We start from the raw sequence: 13,455 nt of genomic DNA, 5'->3' as shown, positions 1-13,455 counted from the left end.
TTGAAGATTTTGCTCTCCCCTCTGCTGAGGTAAGAAAACATCATCACATTTCGTTCGGACTCCAACCATGTTTGATTGTTTATCTTGGAGATCTGAGGACAAGCGTTTGACTTCGTCCTGCATCGAGGAAACGGTTTTGTCACCGGCTTCGGTATTGTGATAAAGTGTTTCCAAACTGATAGGCTTCATTTGCGTTTCTGACTTTCCATCGAGGCCGTGGAACCGGACCTCCTCCTCCAAGTTCTCCGGGTCCTTTCCGGAAGCTTCTAAAGCTTTGCTCTCGAATGCCAGATGTTTGTTTTCACAGGTCAGACTACCGATTTTTTCTGCTCCTTTCTGCTCGCACGGTTTAACATCATTAAACTCCTCCTTGTGGTTGAGCTTGATTGAATGTTCTTCTTCACAATGGGATGACAACAGCTCGACAAGACGGCCAAATGTGTTTTCCTCAGGTTCCGTATCCCGTTGAAGATCTTTACCGTCGAAGAGAACGGATTGAATTTTCTTTCGGTTTTCCGCAGATTCCCGCTGCTTCTGCCAAAGTTGATCCTCAAAGGCCCCGAACAACTTGAGACGACTCGTGGACCCTTCGGAGTCATCTCTGAGCTTCCAGCTCTCCCTGTACTCGTCAAGACTAGCCGTCGCTCGGGAGGCGCCTTCCTCAAACTCCTTTTCGGGGCAAGTCAGATCTTCCCCTTCAGCTTTCTCCAAACAAGAAGTATACAAATATGAGCCATTCCAAGATGTTATGAACTGCATAGCCATGTTTTCCTCTTCGGCCTCTCCTGCCGTAGCCTTCATCATCTCATTCATGTCTTTGCTGAACTCCACTTCAAGGTTAGAAGAGTCCTCCCTGGTAGGACTGTCAATGACCTCTTTGTCGAGGGTGACGGACCGCTGAGCGTGGTCCTCTTCCTCAGTCACCTCATCCATACAGTCGTTTTTGTCTTGGAATTCTTCATCGGGGGCAGTAAAAATCTCCTTCTCAGTGTCTAGATATTCAGTGCTGTGTTGGTCCTCATGGCCTTGGTCTGACTCCTCAAGCTCTTCCCCGAAATGTCCCTTTGGACCGGCGAGGTGGTCATCTTCAAATTCTTTGCTAAAGTCAGATGTGGAGAGTTCTTGGCTGGAGGCATCATCTGTGATTCCCTCTTCAGTGCATTTTGAGAGACTCTCAGTCTCCAGCTGGTCGACCTCATTGGGACGAGCAGAACTTTCTTCTTCCGAGTCCTCGTTCCAAGGAGGGTAAATCTGCTGTTCGCCTTCAGTTCCCGTGCACTGCCTCTTCTTGTCGACCCTCTCGACCACACCGGCGGTATCTTCAGTTATCCCGTCCACATCTTCTGGGACCTCTACCTCAAAGCAACAAGAACTCTCTGTTTCATCTTCCTCACTGGAGGTGAGGAAGGTGGAAGTGCGTGAGTATTCATCAGCAGATACAGGCTTGATATTGCTTTTGTCCTCCATTTCTTCTCCAACGTCCTCAAACTCATTCTGGCACGCGATTGTTTGGCGAGTACCGTTCTTTTTGTTGTAGTCCTCACGTGAAGACGGCTGTAAATATTCTTTTCCCTCAGATCCGACGTGCTCTTCATCCTCGGTTTCCTGGTCAGCCTCCCTGACGCCGTCCTTCATCGCATCGTCAGCGTCTTCCCGGAATTCGTTCAGAACCCACTCGGAGTTAGCATTTTCTCCGGATACATTACTGGAAGGAGACCACGAGTATCCTTTGCTGGAGGCTGCGGACTCTTCATCTCGCTCCATCTCAAATTCCTTCTGGAGACGTTCCTCAAGACAAGCGGAATTATCCTCCTCATGCTCTTCACCGCATGGCGCGATCGGTCGGTCTTTCCTGAAGACGGTGGACTTCTCAGTGTTTGGTTCCTTCTTCTCCTGCCCTGGGATGTCCTCCGCATCTTCAAGGAGGTCTCCCTTCATGCAAGGGGAACGCTCCTCTTCAGATTCCACGGCGCATGGGATGAATGAGTATCCTCCGCTGCTGGACATGACGCTATTCTCCATCTTGTCTTCTCCGTCGCCCCCGTCAGCCATGTACTTCCTCATCATCTCCTCCTGGAAACAAGCAATGTCCTCTTCAGAATCCACACCAGAAAGGGAGTACAAGTAGTCCATGCTGGAGCCAGAGAAGTGGTCGGTGTTGTTCTTGTCCTCCGCCTCCTGTGCGACGCCCTCCAACTCCTCCTGGAACTCTTCCTCGTCGCTATCAGTGGTGTCAACTTTAGAGTCCTCATATGGAGAAAGTCGCGAATATTCTTCGCTCTCGGACGCCAACGACCTCTTATCGTCTTTTTGCCTCCCGGTCTCCTCACCGATGTTCTTCATCATCTCCTCGATCTCTCCCTGGAACTCCGACAGAGAACAGTCCCAATTCTCTTCCTCGGATTCCCCGTCGGTCGTCTTATTTGCAAACTCTTCAGCTTTGGAGACGGTGCTCGGTTCACTTTTGTCTTCCTCGTCAACCTCCAGAGACTCGTCCTTCATGATCACCTCGATCCCCGTATTTAACCCGAGGTGAGCAGAGCTACCTTCAGAGGTCGATGGGCGTTCTTTACTGGCGTCAACAGGCTGCTCGCGACTGTTTTCGTCTTCGACGTCCTCAGCGAGGGGCTTCTTCATGTCCCCAACCTCTACCTGGAGCTCCTTCACACAGCGGTCGGTGTGATCGTCCTCCGATTCCCCGCCGGAAGGACTATTTGGGTACTCCCTGGTCCTGGAGGCCAAACTCTGCTCGACCCCACTGTCCTTTTCTAGTTCCTCCATCGTCTCCGTCATCTCCTTCTCCATCTCGACGTCTGGACAAGAACTCCGTCCATCCATTTTCTTATTCCGTGTGGAACCGACTTTATCTGGCTCGCCAATTCGCCTCAGCGCGCTTCCGCGTTCCTCTAAAATTCCGACCAACAGCGATAAAAAGCTCCGGTTGTGACATCATAACGTCATGTGAGTCATCAAGACGTGACAGAATGTTGGTTTCGAGGATTAAAAAAAAAAAACCAAATACGTGTCATTCCATTTGACAAACATGCAATTCTCTCGCCGTCATCCAAAACACGGTTACCGTCCAGAACACGCCGCACTGGATGTTCGCGCGCAGGGAGTTCTTTTCGCGCGATAAGACTTTGCCAAATTCAGACAAACCGGGCACATTGTGTTTCCTCTTTGTGACATCACATCTTTTGTCAGCAACCCCCCGCCTCCGACACCCCGCCCTGCATCCCCATTGTGCGCCTTCCGAGCAACACAATGTAATATTACAGCTTCCTCCATGAGTGCACGGAAGGGAACGGAGGCGCTTTTTTGCGCAAGCGTTTGTGTGACGCATGGCTAAAGTGCTTGGGAAGAGATAATGTTGTCCATGTCTGTCAGTGTTATATCTGGCAAATGACAAGAGGGAACAAAAAAATGAAACAGAGTTCTAACTTAATTTAACCCAGTGGAAGTGTTTTTGTCTAATGAGGAGACAGAATCCGACCGAGCAGCTGGTGTGAACGTTAAACGTCACTTTGTAGGAAATTTCTGTCTGAACCAAAGAGACATACGAGTCTCTGCAGCGCGGTGAAGTTTGAGAAGAACATACACTGCTCAAAAAAATAAAGGGAACACTTAAAAAACACATCCTAGATCTAAATGAATGAAATATTCTGCTGAAATACTTTGCTCTTTACACAGTTGAATGTGCCGACAACCAAATCACACAAAAATGATCAATGGAAATCAATTGTATCAACCCATGGAGGTCTGGATTAGGAATCACACTCCAAATGAAAGTGGTTTTGGTGTTTATTTTTTGGAGCAGTGTATAATGTAAAAAAAAATATATATATATATTTATAAGACCAAAAATTCTAATAAATATATATATATGTATCACATAAAAAAAATATAAACAACAACTTGAAGAATAAATACATCAATGTGTAGAAAGAAAAAATTAAAAAGTGAAGAAGTAAAAAAAGTGAAAAAGGGAATATTATACGTTATGTTATTTTAGTGTTCCCTTTATTTTTTGAACAGCGTGTGATATAATTTATATATATATATATAAATATATAATGTAAAAAAAAATATATATACACACACACACACACACATATATATATATACACTGCTCCAAAAAATAAAGGGAACACTTAAAAAACACATCCTAGATCTAAATGAATGAAATATTCTTATGAAATACTTTGCTCTTTACACAGTTGAATGTGCCGACAACAAAATCACACCAAAATGATCAATGGAAATCAATTGTATCAACCCATGGAGGTCTGGATTAGGAATCACACTCCAAATGAAAGTGTAAAAACAAACTCCAGGCTGATCCAACTTTGATGTAATGTCCTTAAAACAAGTCCAAATGAATGTGTGTTGCTTCCTGAGTGGACACTATGATTTCACACAAGTGTGATTGACTTGGAGTTACATTGTGTTGTTCAAGTGTTCCCTTTATTTTTTTGAGCAGTATATATTGTGATGGAACGCATCCTTTTTGTTTCACTTCAAGAATCAGGGGTAAGAGAACGGCGCGACTTCATTGAAAAGAAAAAAAAAAAAACATTGCTTTTTTAAAGCGAACGACGCAAATAAACAGCTAAAATAAAAAGAAGTACCCGAAATGTATGCTGACGCGGCTGCGGCCGGAAGGGTTGGAGGAAAATGAAAGTCAGTCTTAAATGATCTGAAAGCATATCTTTAGGATATCCCGAGGAAGTAAACATTTTAAAATTTATAAACGCTGAAAACGCTGAAAATCCCCAAATCATTCACCGGTAAAAGAGAAAAAAAATGTAAACAAAACTGACGATATCACTTCTGATCGACAGAAATAACTCTTGTCACTGCTTTTTAATTCCCTTTTTTTCCCGTTTACTTGCAGCACAACATAAGAATGTATTGGACCGTTACGGTAATCTTAGCGGGCGTAATAAAATATAATAAAATATATTCACATTTTCACGTCAAGGGGCGCCCTAGTTTTTAGAGCGGACGTCCCTCCAAGTGGAAAGTTGACAAAAGTGACACTGAACCCCAAGTTTAGCACCTGAGAGAACGAGTTAACGGGAACTCGGGTTAAAGGGTTCAAGCTAGCTAAGTTGAGCCCGATTACATCGAGCTATCGTGATCTTCGCGTTCGGATGGCGAAGAATCAGGAATGGAGTTCGCCATCGGCCGTGAGAAAAGAACCCGAGGTCACGAGGGTCAAATAAGGAACCGAAGACCAATCCTGGCAGAGATGAAGTTGAGTTCCACAGAATGAAGACACTGTTTTTTTTGTGACTCACAAAAGCTCTCATGAGTAAACATTGCGTGAGAGGCGTATTTATAGGAAACGCTGACTCGGGACGAGTAAAAACATGACCGGACACTAAAGAAGCAACTTTTGTTCTCCGTCGCTCGGGTTTCCCGGTCCTCTAGAAAGTCCAGCGAGGTCTCCATTGTTCTGGAGATGATAAAAGTAACCAAATGACCCAAATGGCTTTTCTGTTGCCTGGCATTTTTTCTCTGTTTTGAACAGAGCGACCGCTTTTCGACTGTTTTTCGAGGAAGGAAACGACACCTTTGCAACGAGACTTTAAAATCGTGCACTCCAGAATCCATGATTTGATCGATGATAATGTTTTGGCAAGTGCTTCGGTTGCCTCGCAGGCATATTTGGCAACTTTTTTTTCAGAAATGTGATCTCATTCTTTTATTTCTTTCTTATCCAACCTCCACCGTCACATTTCCTGTTTCCTTTTAAACAACACATTAAATGATCGAGTGAAAACAATCCGAGGCGGAATCCGATCCGTTCAATTTAGATGTAAATAATATAGCAGTTCAATTAAAGCGGCTATTCTGGATTAGCCCAATGCTATTCAGCTCCAATAACCTCTTATTTAGGCCAAAACAAAGGTTTAGTCAAATGCAGCCGATGTGTTTGCAGCAAATTTTCAACCCGAATTCTGCAGCTTCTCCTTCCACGTCCTCCTTTGCTGCTCTGTGATAATTACATTCATCACCAACAAATAAGCAATCAATTTTCATCACTATCGTAATCATAGATTCCAGCTAAATAAGTCATGGTAATTTCAGTTCATGCTTAATTACAATTTATCTTTTTTTTTTAATTTACTTTTTACGTTTCATTTTATTTTAATTATTTTTCGATCAAATAATTATAATAATTATTCTTTTTTTTTCTCTCCTATTTTTTTAATTTACAATTTCATTGAAAATAGATCCCCTGATTGGTTTGCATTGAAAATTATTAAGTAATAATTCAATCAGGACGGATCCATAAATATGTCGTCGTGACAATGGAAACTTCACGATTCGGGATCAACGGTTTTTATTTGTCGGACGGTTATTTCGGTGCAATTTTTTCGTTTTTCGGAAAACCTACAACGATAATCACAATAAATTGTCCGCTTTTCAGCTTCGCGCTCAAGGTTTTATAGCCGGCTCGCCTTATTTACGACACAATCCCTTGAATGTGTTTTGATAGAAAGAAGCGAGACGGATAGATGGACGGATGCATGAATGAAAGGAGGACTTGTGTATCTGTGGAGGGAACCTGGAGCCGGCAGCTCGGTAATTGGACGCGTCGAGATACCGCGAGATGACTGGTTAGCGTCGCTTCCTGTCGGTCAGGTCAGGACCCTGACCTTGTGAGACCCCCTAGTGGACCACCGGACCCCGACCCTGAGAGAACCCCGTTACGACCGGACCCGGCCGGTGCAACATCGGACCCTGACCCTGCGAGACCCCCTTGTGGACCAGGCCCCCCCTGGACCTTCGGACCCTGACCTCACGAGACCCCCTGGTGGACCACCAGACCCCGAGTGTAGACCGGGACCCCCTGGTGGACCACCGGACCCCGAGTGTAGACCGGGACCCCGTTACGACCGGACCCAGCCGGCCAGTGCAACATCGGACCCTGCGAAGACCCCGTATCCCATGGTTAAAAATAAAACATCCGAACGTACTCTCGCCTTGGTGTGGTTCCCTGCTGGAGTCCGACCCGTGACAGAATCCCCCGGCACCAGGCAGAGCGTGCCGCTGCCCTTTATAGGGATCTTGATTAGCGGCAGCTGCTGCAGCTGGCGCCGATTCTTAATTTGGCTACCGAGAGGAGATCCTGACACCCGATTGACCCGGTTTATGTTATTTTGCTTATTTACGTCTCGTCTTGGTGTCCGTCCATGCGTTCTCCTCTTGGAGCAGATCAAGCAGCATCATTGGTCGGCGAGATCCAAGAATACCGTCGATATCGGATAGTCGTTAAAAATGTCATCGAGGTTTGTTGTCTCCGAATAGAGTTTCAATCTGTAATTAATATTCATCGTTCCTTCTCGGAACTCCTTCGAGGCAGTCGTTAAACGAACGCCGGGGTCAGATCCCGGATCTGCAGACGAACCGCCATATTGCATCGATAAACAAGCTGTCATCCAGGGAATAGATTCTGTTCAGACAAACAGCTGATCTTACCGCGCATGTAAATCTTCCGCCGTATTTCTCCATATTACTGCCAAGGCTCTTAACTGGAACTGTCTGAAATGAACAACGCCAGCAGCTGGGGATGATGGATGATCAGATGAGACACAATCTAGAGGGACATCTGCCATGTTTTACTCACCGATGGATAGAACATTTTTGCAACATCTCTGTTCTCGGGAAGCACGATCCAATGTTTCTGTTCACTGTCGTAGCACATCTGCCGAGCATACCTCTGGCTTTAAGATTCCATCGTGCGTCAGCCGCTTCTTTCTGTGCAGTAGCTGGACAGGAACACCTCTCTTGTAATGTAGTAGCCTTGTAGCTGAAATCTTAAGCTGTAGGTCTTCTTTTTTTTACTGACAGACTCTGCAAATATACACAAAAGACCTGCTTGTTTGAGTTGCCCGATCCGGTACAAGTTATCGTTCAGCTTTTGCAAGATGACCAGAGTTTCTTTCGCCTTTGCCAGCCGTGCTAGAACCCTTGGCAGATTGCTGCAACGGCAAAAACAGGTCAGAATATCAGTATCTGTAACGATGCTTTTGGCCGAGGCCTTGTGTCTTGGCTCCGATGATGGCAAATGATAAAAATCGGATTTGTTTGAATGATACCACTCGCTGCATCGGGATTACTTCGGCTAGCAAAGGTTCGAAGGCATCTCAAACACATGTATTTTCAATGCTAATAGTGCAAATCTTTTTTTTTTATTATTATCATTTTTTCATTTCATTGGCTATGAATTGAATTACCGGTGAAATACCGTCCAAAAATGGCATTGGTCTTTGAGATGGAAGTCTTTGAGATGACTCGGTGTCTATGAGGCCTCCAGCCACTTCATATTTAGGTGCGGATTTTGGTCCAAAAGAACTGTAGTGGCCTTTGAGGACTTGGGAGTTTTTCTTCGTCGTGTTTCTATTTCTTCTCTGGAACTGAAGCAAAGGTGGCGTCAGCTCGAGCGATAAGTTCTTCTCTTTGTCAACCGTTATTCTCCGGTGAACTTTTGATTTTCTGCCCCTTTGAGCTTCCTCGCTGAAGCCGTCATTTCGCGAAGCTTTGTGGATCTCCTGGTAACACGGTACCACGGCAGTCACCAAGTTGTCCAAGTAACTATATCCTTGTTCGCCACGTCGGACAGAAGGGAGGGACTGTACCCTCTTGCTTCTCCATGACACCTTTTCTTCTTTTCCCTTCAGGGGTCTCCACAGCGAATCCACCTTCTCCATCCAACCCTATTCTCCGGATCCTCCTCTCTCACACCAACTAACTTCATATCCTCTCTCACTACATCCATCAAGCTTCTCTTTGGTCTTCCTCTCGACCTCCAAATCCAGCATCCCTCGACCAATACATTCGCTATCCCCCCTCTGTCCACGACCCAACCATCTCTGACCTTCTCTCCAAAACATCTAGCATGTGCCGTCCCTCTGATGGATTCATTCCTGATCCTATCCGTCCTGGTCGCTCCCAAAGAGAACCTCAGCATCTTCATCTCTGCGTCATTGTCGCTGTTTCTTGCTTTTCCGTGACACCAATAAGCCAAAGCATGCGAGATACCGTATTAGTTTCCCTTTTGTCCTCAACACTGAGCAGATCTATTGAGATATGGACTCTACTATCCATTTCCCATACGAAGCTTGTTATTGTTGCACAGAGTCCACACAATCATCAGTACTATGTTGCCGAATTTTCACGACTATAAGGCGCACATAAAAGTCTAAGATTTTCTTCAAAATGTACGGCACGCCCTCTAGTGCAGTGGCCTTGTGTGTGTTGTTATTGTAAGGCGGACGTAGTAGAGACACCATGAGAACGTTAAAGGGGGAAGTTGGGCGTTGATTATATATAAAAGAACAGGTATGTGCGTTATGCAGGACATCGTTGTTTTAACAACCCTGAAAACATCGCCGACAAACACATCCAGCCCAGCTACGTGCTAACATGGACGAGGTGCCGCTCACTTTCGACATCCCGGTGAGTCACTGTGGAGAAGAAGGGGACCGGCATGGTAGCGGAAAGTCTTCTTGGAGACCACAGTTTCACTGAGAGTGGAAGGTAGCGAATGGATTTCAGCCACTCGGGCTAACGCGTTCGCCGGCACTGTTGTTGGAGCTTTCGCAAAAGCCGGCATCATTTCCGAGGAAAGCGACTCTGACAGTGAAGAAAGTAAACCTGGCATGTTTGACGGAGATTTAGCGCAGCTGTTCAAATCAGAAACAGAGGATGAGGACTTCCATGGGTTCGATTGATGACAATTACCAGTAAAAAAATGTGAATACCAAACTCAGTTTTGCTCCAGCTCTATTTTTAAATACGCAGACTTGTATGCTTGTGTGTTGTTGTTGTAAGGCGGACGTAGTAGAGGACACCATGAGAACGTTAAATGGGGAAGTTGGTTGTGGATCGTATATAAAACCTGAGCCTTATAATCAGGCGCGCCTTATGTGTGAGTTAAATACAATAATGGCACACATAACTGAGACTGCGCCTTTTAGTGCGTTGCGCCTTATGGTCGTGAAAATACGGTAAATAAATTGGTCACGATTGAATCTGATTGTCATTAAATTGAGAAAAACTAAATTAATTGTATTTGTCGGTTGTCGGTTGTAGCGGTTTATCGCAATTTACTCTCCCGATCACAATGACGACCAATTTGGAGTTTTTCAATAAACCTATTGCATGTTTCTGGACCGGGCGGAGGGGGGAACCCGGGAAAAAAAAAGGGAAACCACGCAAACTCTGAAGGAAACCTTCTCGCCGTCTTACAGCAGGGCAAACCGCCGCACTTACAAACACAAAAACGGAGTTAATTCCAAACCGAATTCACTGACGTCCATTTGACGTCGGCTAACTTTAATCACACTTCATTGGCGCGAATGTTTCTGCGTCCAGTCTGAATATACGTATGAGAGGATAAATTTTGAATGTAAACATCATGCATTATAGATTCCTCCTCACCGGCTTGACGTCCTCTGAGTTCATGATGTTACATTTGTCATTATGATGCAACACACGCAGCTGTATGATGACACATGACTTATTGAAAAAGACATTGAAGGATTGCCGGTAACGATGCGACTGAACGGACGCAAACTCTCTCTATGAAGAAATGGCAAATGTTATATCACAGCACGCTATACATTCATTCATAAATAATAGGTTGTAATTACCTCATTGGGAAAGGGACAAATACAACAGCTCTGAGGTAAACCTGACAAGTTCACAGCAGCTGCCGTGTTTCGCTTTTACATTCGACCGCTGTGAACTTTGTGCTGTTTAACTGAAAAGATGTTGTATTTGTCCGTTTCAAAATAGTGAAGGAAGGAATTAGGCCTCCTTTGTGAGCTCAAGGGGGGAAGGCGAGTAACATCGTCGAGGAGAAAGAGGCTTTTGGCAAACAGTGAACGGAACCCGACAGCGAAGAGGACTCGTACGCTGGTTCCACTGATGAATCTGAAGAAGATCAGGAACAAACCGTGAACGAATGAAAAGGACAGGGAGGAGATGACGGACAAACGTGAGTCATCGGATTCCTCGTCCGAGAGAAATTCGGAATCTCAGACGGACAAGAACGGAGAACAAGGAACCGTGGACAAAATAAAAAGCCTTCCAACGGACACTAAAAACTATTTACTCACCTGCTCCATTGACAAATCGAAGGAAGAGCCGAGCTCCGCTTCCTTCGCGGAAAACTCCGGAGGAGAAGTTAAGGAAGAGACCGAGGACACGACCGATCAACAAGATCCGACTCCGGAGGTCCTGGACTCCCAGGATGGAAGTTATTTGGACTCCATTTTGGAGTTCAGTGTGGAAGTGATCGATGAAAAGATTTCCACGGGGGTTATGGATTTCTCTGAGGGCGAAATCAAGGGAGAACCATTCACCGGATTCAGTGGATACTCGTATAGTCCCCGCCGAGAGGACTCGGAAGAAGATAAACATTCGTTTTGCCCGGAGGAAGAACTCCGGGATAAAACTGAAGAGATCGAGAGAGAGATTGCCGAGACTTGTGACAAATGTAGTTCGTCCGTTTGTGCGGTACCATCCTGGGCTGGAAGAAATTTGGAGTCCATTTTGCAATGGGATGATGAAGACATTCCAGTGGACGTCCAGGACAATGGGGAAGACAAGGGAAACAAGGGGGAAACATCTCTAGCATCCACAAGTAACGTATGCTCAGTCGGCCCCTTCAGCAAGGAGTCTGAGCAAGAGATTTCGGAAAAGCAGAAGCACGAGGAACAAACGCCGGGTGGAACGCGAGCCTCCCGTGCAAATCATCTCCATGAAAACAAAGGTGATGTTAAAAGTATGGCGAATGACGGAGAGGAGCCCTTCGGTTGGCGAGCAGAAGCCTGGCTACCTGGGGATCAGACTACCATTCAAAGTCTGCAATTTGATGTCACAGCCACAGGTAACACTGACAAACAGGTGTCGTTAGACCCTAAAGAAGAACAAGTACTTCATTCCAAGACTTGTGGAATCCCAAAAGAGTCCAGTGAGGCTTTCCTATGTGAGCAGAAGGGAGCAGAAGAGGCCGATTGTCCTTCTTCTCACGAAAACCAACATTTGGTTTCGGAGAACGCGAGGCTGCAGGCTGAGCTCAGCGCCGTCCAGAGCCAGTGGCAAGTGACTCTGAAAGCGTTTGAGGAAGTTCAAAAAACCTGCAGCAAAAACTCAAAGGCCATCAGACGGGAAAAGGCCCGGTACCAGAGCACTTACGATAAGCTGACGGCACAATCCGAAGAGCTCGACGAGATAACTCTTGCTTTGGAAAAGAGTCAGACCAATCAAGAGTGTTTGCGGTCCACCCTCAAAAAACGACGGTTAGAACAAATGGGTTCGCAAATCCAGAATGAAGTGGAACCACTCGCCCTCCATGTGAGTCAATGCAGGGAAGGTTCCACAACTTCAGGACAACAAATGTATGACCTGCAGATGCTGAAAATGGAAAATGCAAATCTTATGGCTAAACTCAAATCTAAAGAGACCAAAAATGTCAGATTAAAGACCAAGTATGGCCATCTTTTTGACCTCCATGGGAAACTGATGAAGGAAACTAACATCTGTGATTATCAAGCCACTGTTGAGAGTCTCCAGAAGATGATTGATGAGCTCATTGTGCGTCAGTCAGAGAGCAACGCTAAGCTGGCAGGATTTGAAAACGCTCTTAAATCGGAGCAGGCAAGGAACTCTAAACTTGAGCAGAAGTCCGACCAAATTGCAGACACCCTCCAAAATGCCATCGCAAAGTGCGAGGGGCACCTTGTCGAGCTCAAGGACGTGTTGCTAAAACAAACGGAACAGACGGATGAGCGGCAGAAACTGGTTGTCGCTCTTCAGAGAGCTCAGGAACGCAACGACAGGCTGGAGGAACAACAGCGGACGGAAGCGGCCGTTCGGTTTCGACATCTCACCGATATCGAGTTCAGGCTCAGCCAGCAGACGCTTGCCCTGGATGACTCTCGGAGGGCTCTACGTCGACTGCAAGAGGAATTCGCAGATCTCAGGTGGAGGCACAGTACTTTGAACTCGGACTTCTGTGAAATCCGAGACAGTCACTCTTCATTCCAAGGGCAACACGAGAGCCCCTGCTATGCAGAAAGAGATTGCAGAGCAGACTCTGCGTAAATACCTCGTGGCTTCGTTGCTCACAGAAAACGCATAAGGGCGTATGTCCAAAATTCTTCTTTGTCACTGGTCTTTATTTGACTTCTTTAGGCCACAGACCTCAACAGTGTAGGGCAGGACATACCGGACGGTGTTTACTCAAAGACCCGTTTGACAAAAGTCACAGGAAGTAGCAGTGTAACCTTTCTTGGCTGCCCTCCTGCAAGAATGGGATAAAGAAAGCCATAGCAACCAGTTGCAGCACCCTGACAAGAGCAATTTGGATCGGAGTTGTAAGTAGGACAAAGGAGGTCACCCTGGCTTTCCAAATGGTCTTCATGACAGTGTTGTTTA

This window comes from Fistularia commersonii, chromosome 2 (genome assembly GCF_037954325.1).
Source record: "Fistularia commersonii isolate RoL2024-O1a breed Wild chromosome 2, RoL_Fcom_v1.0, whole genome shotgun sequence".
NCBI lineage: Eukaryota > Metazoa > Chordata > Actinopteri > Syngnathiformes > Fistulariidae > Fistularia > Fistularia commersonii.
Note: the sequence above shows the minus strand (reverse complement) of the source record.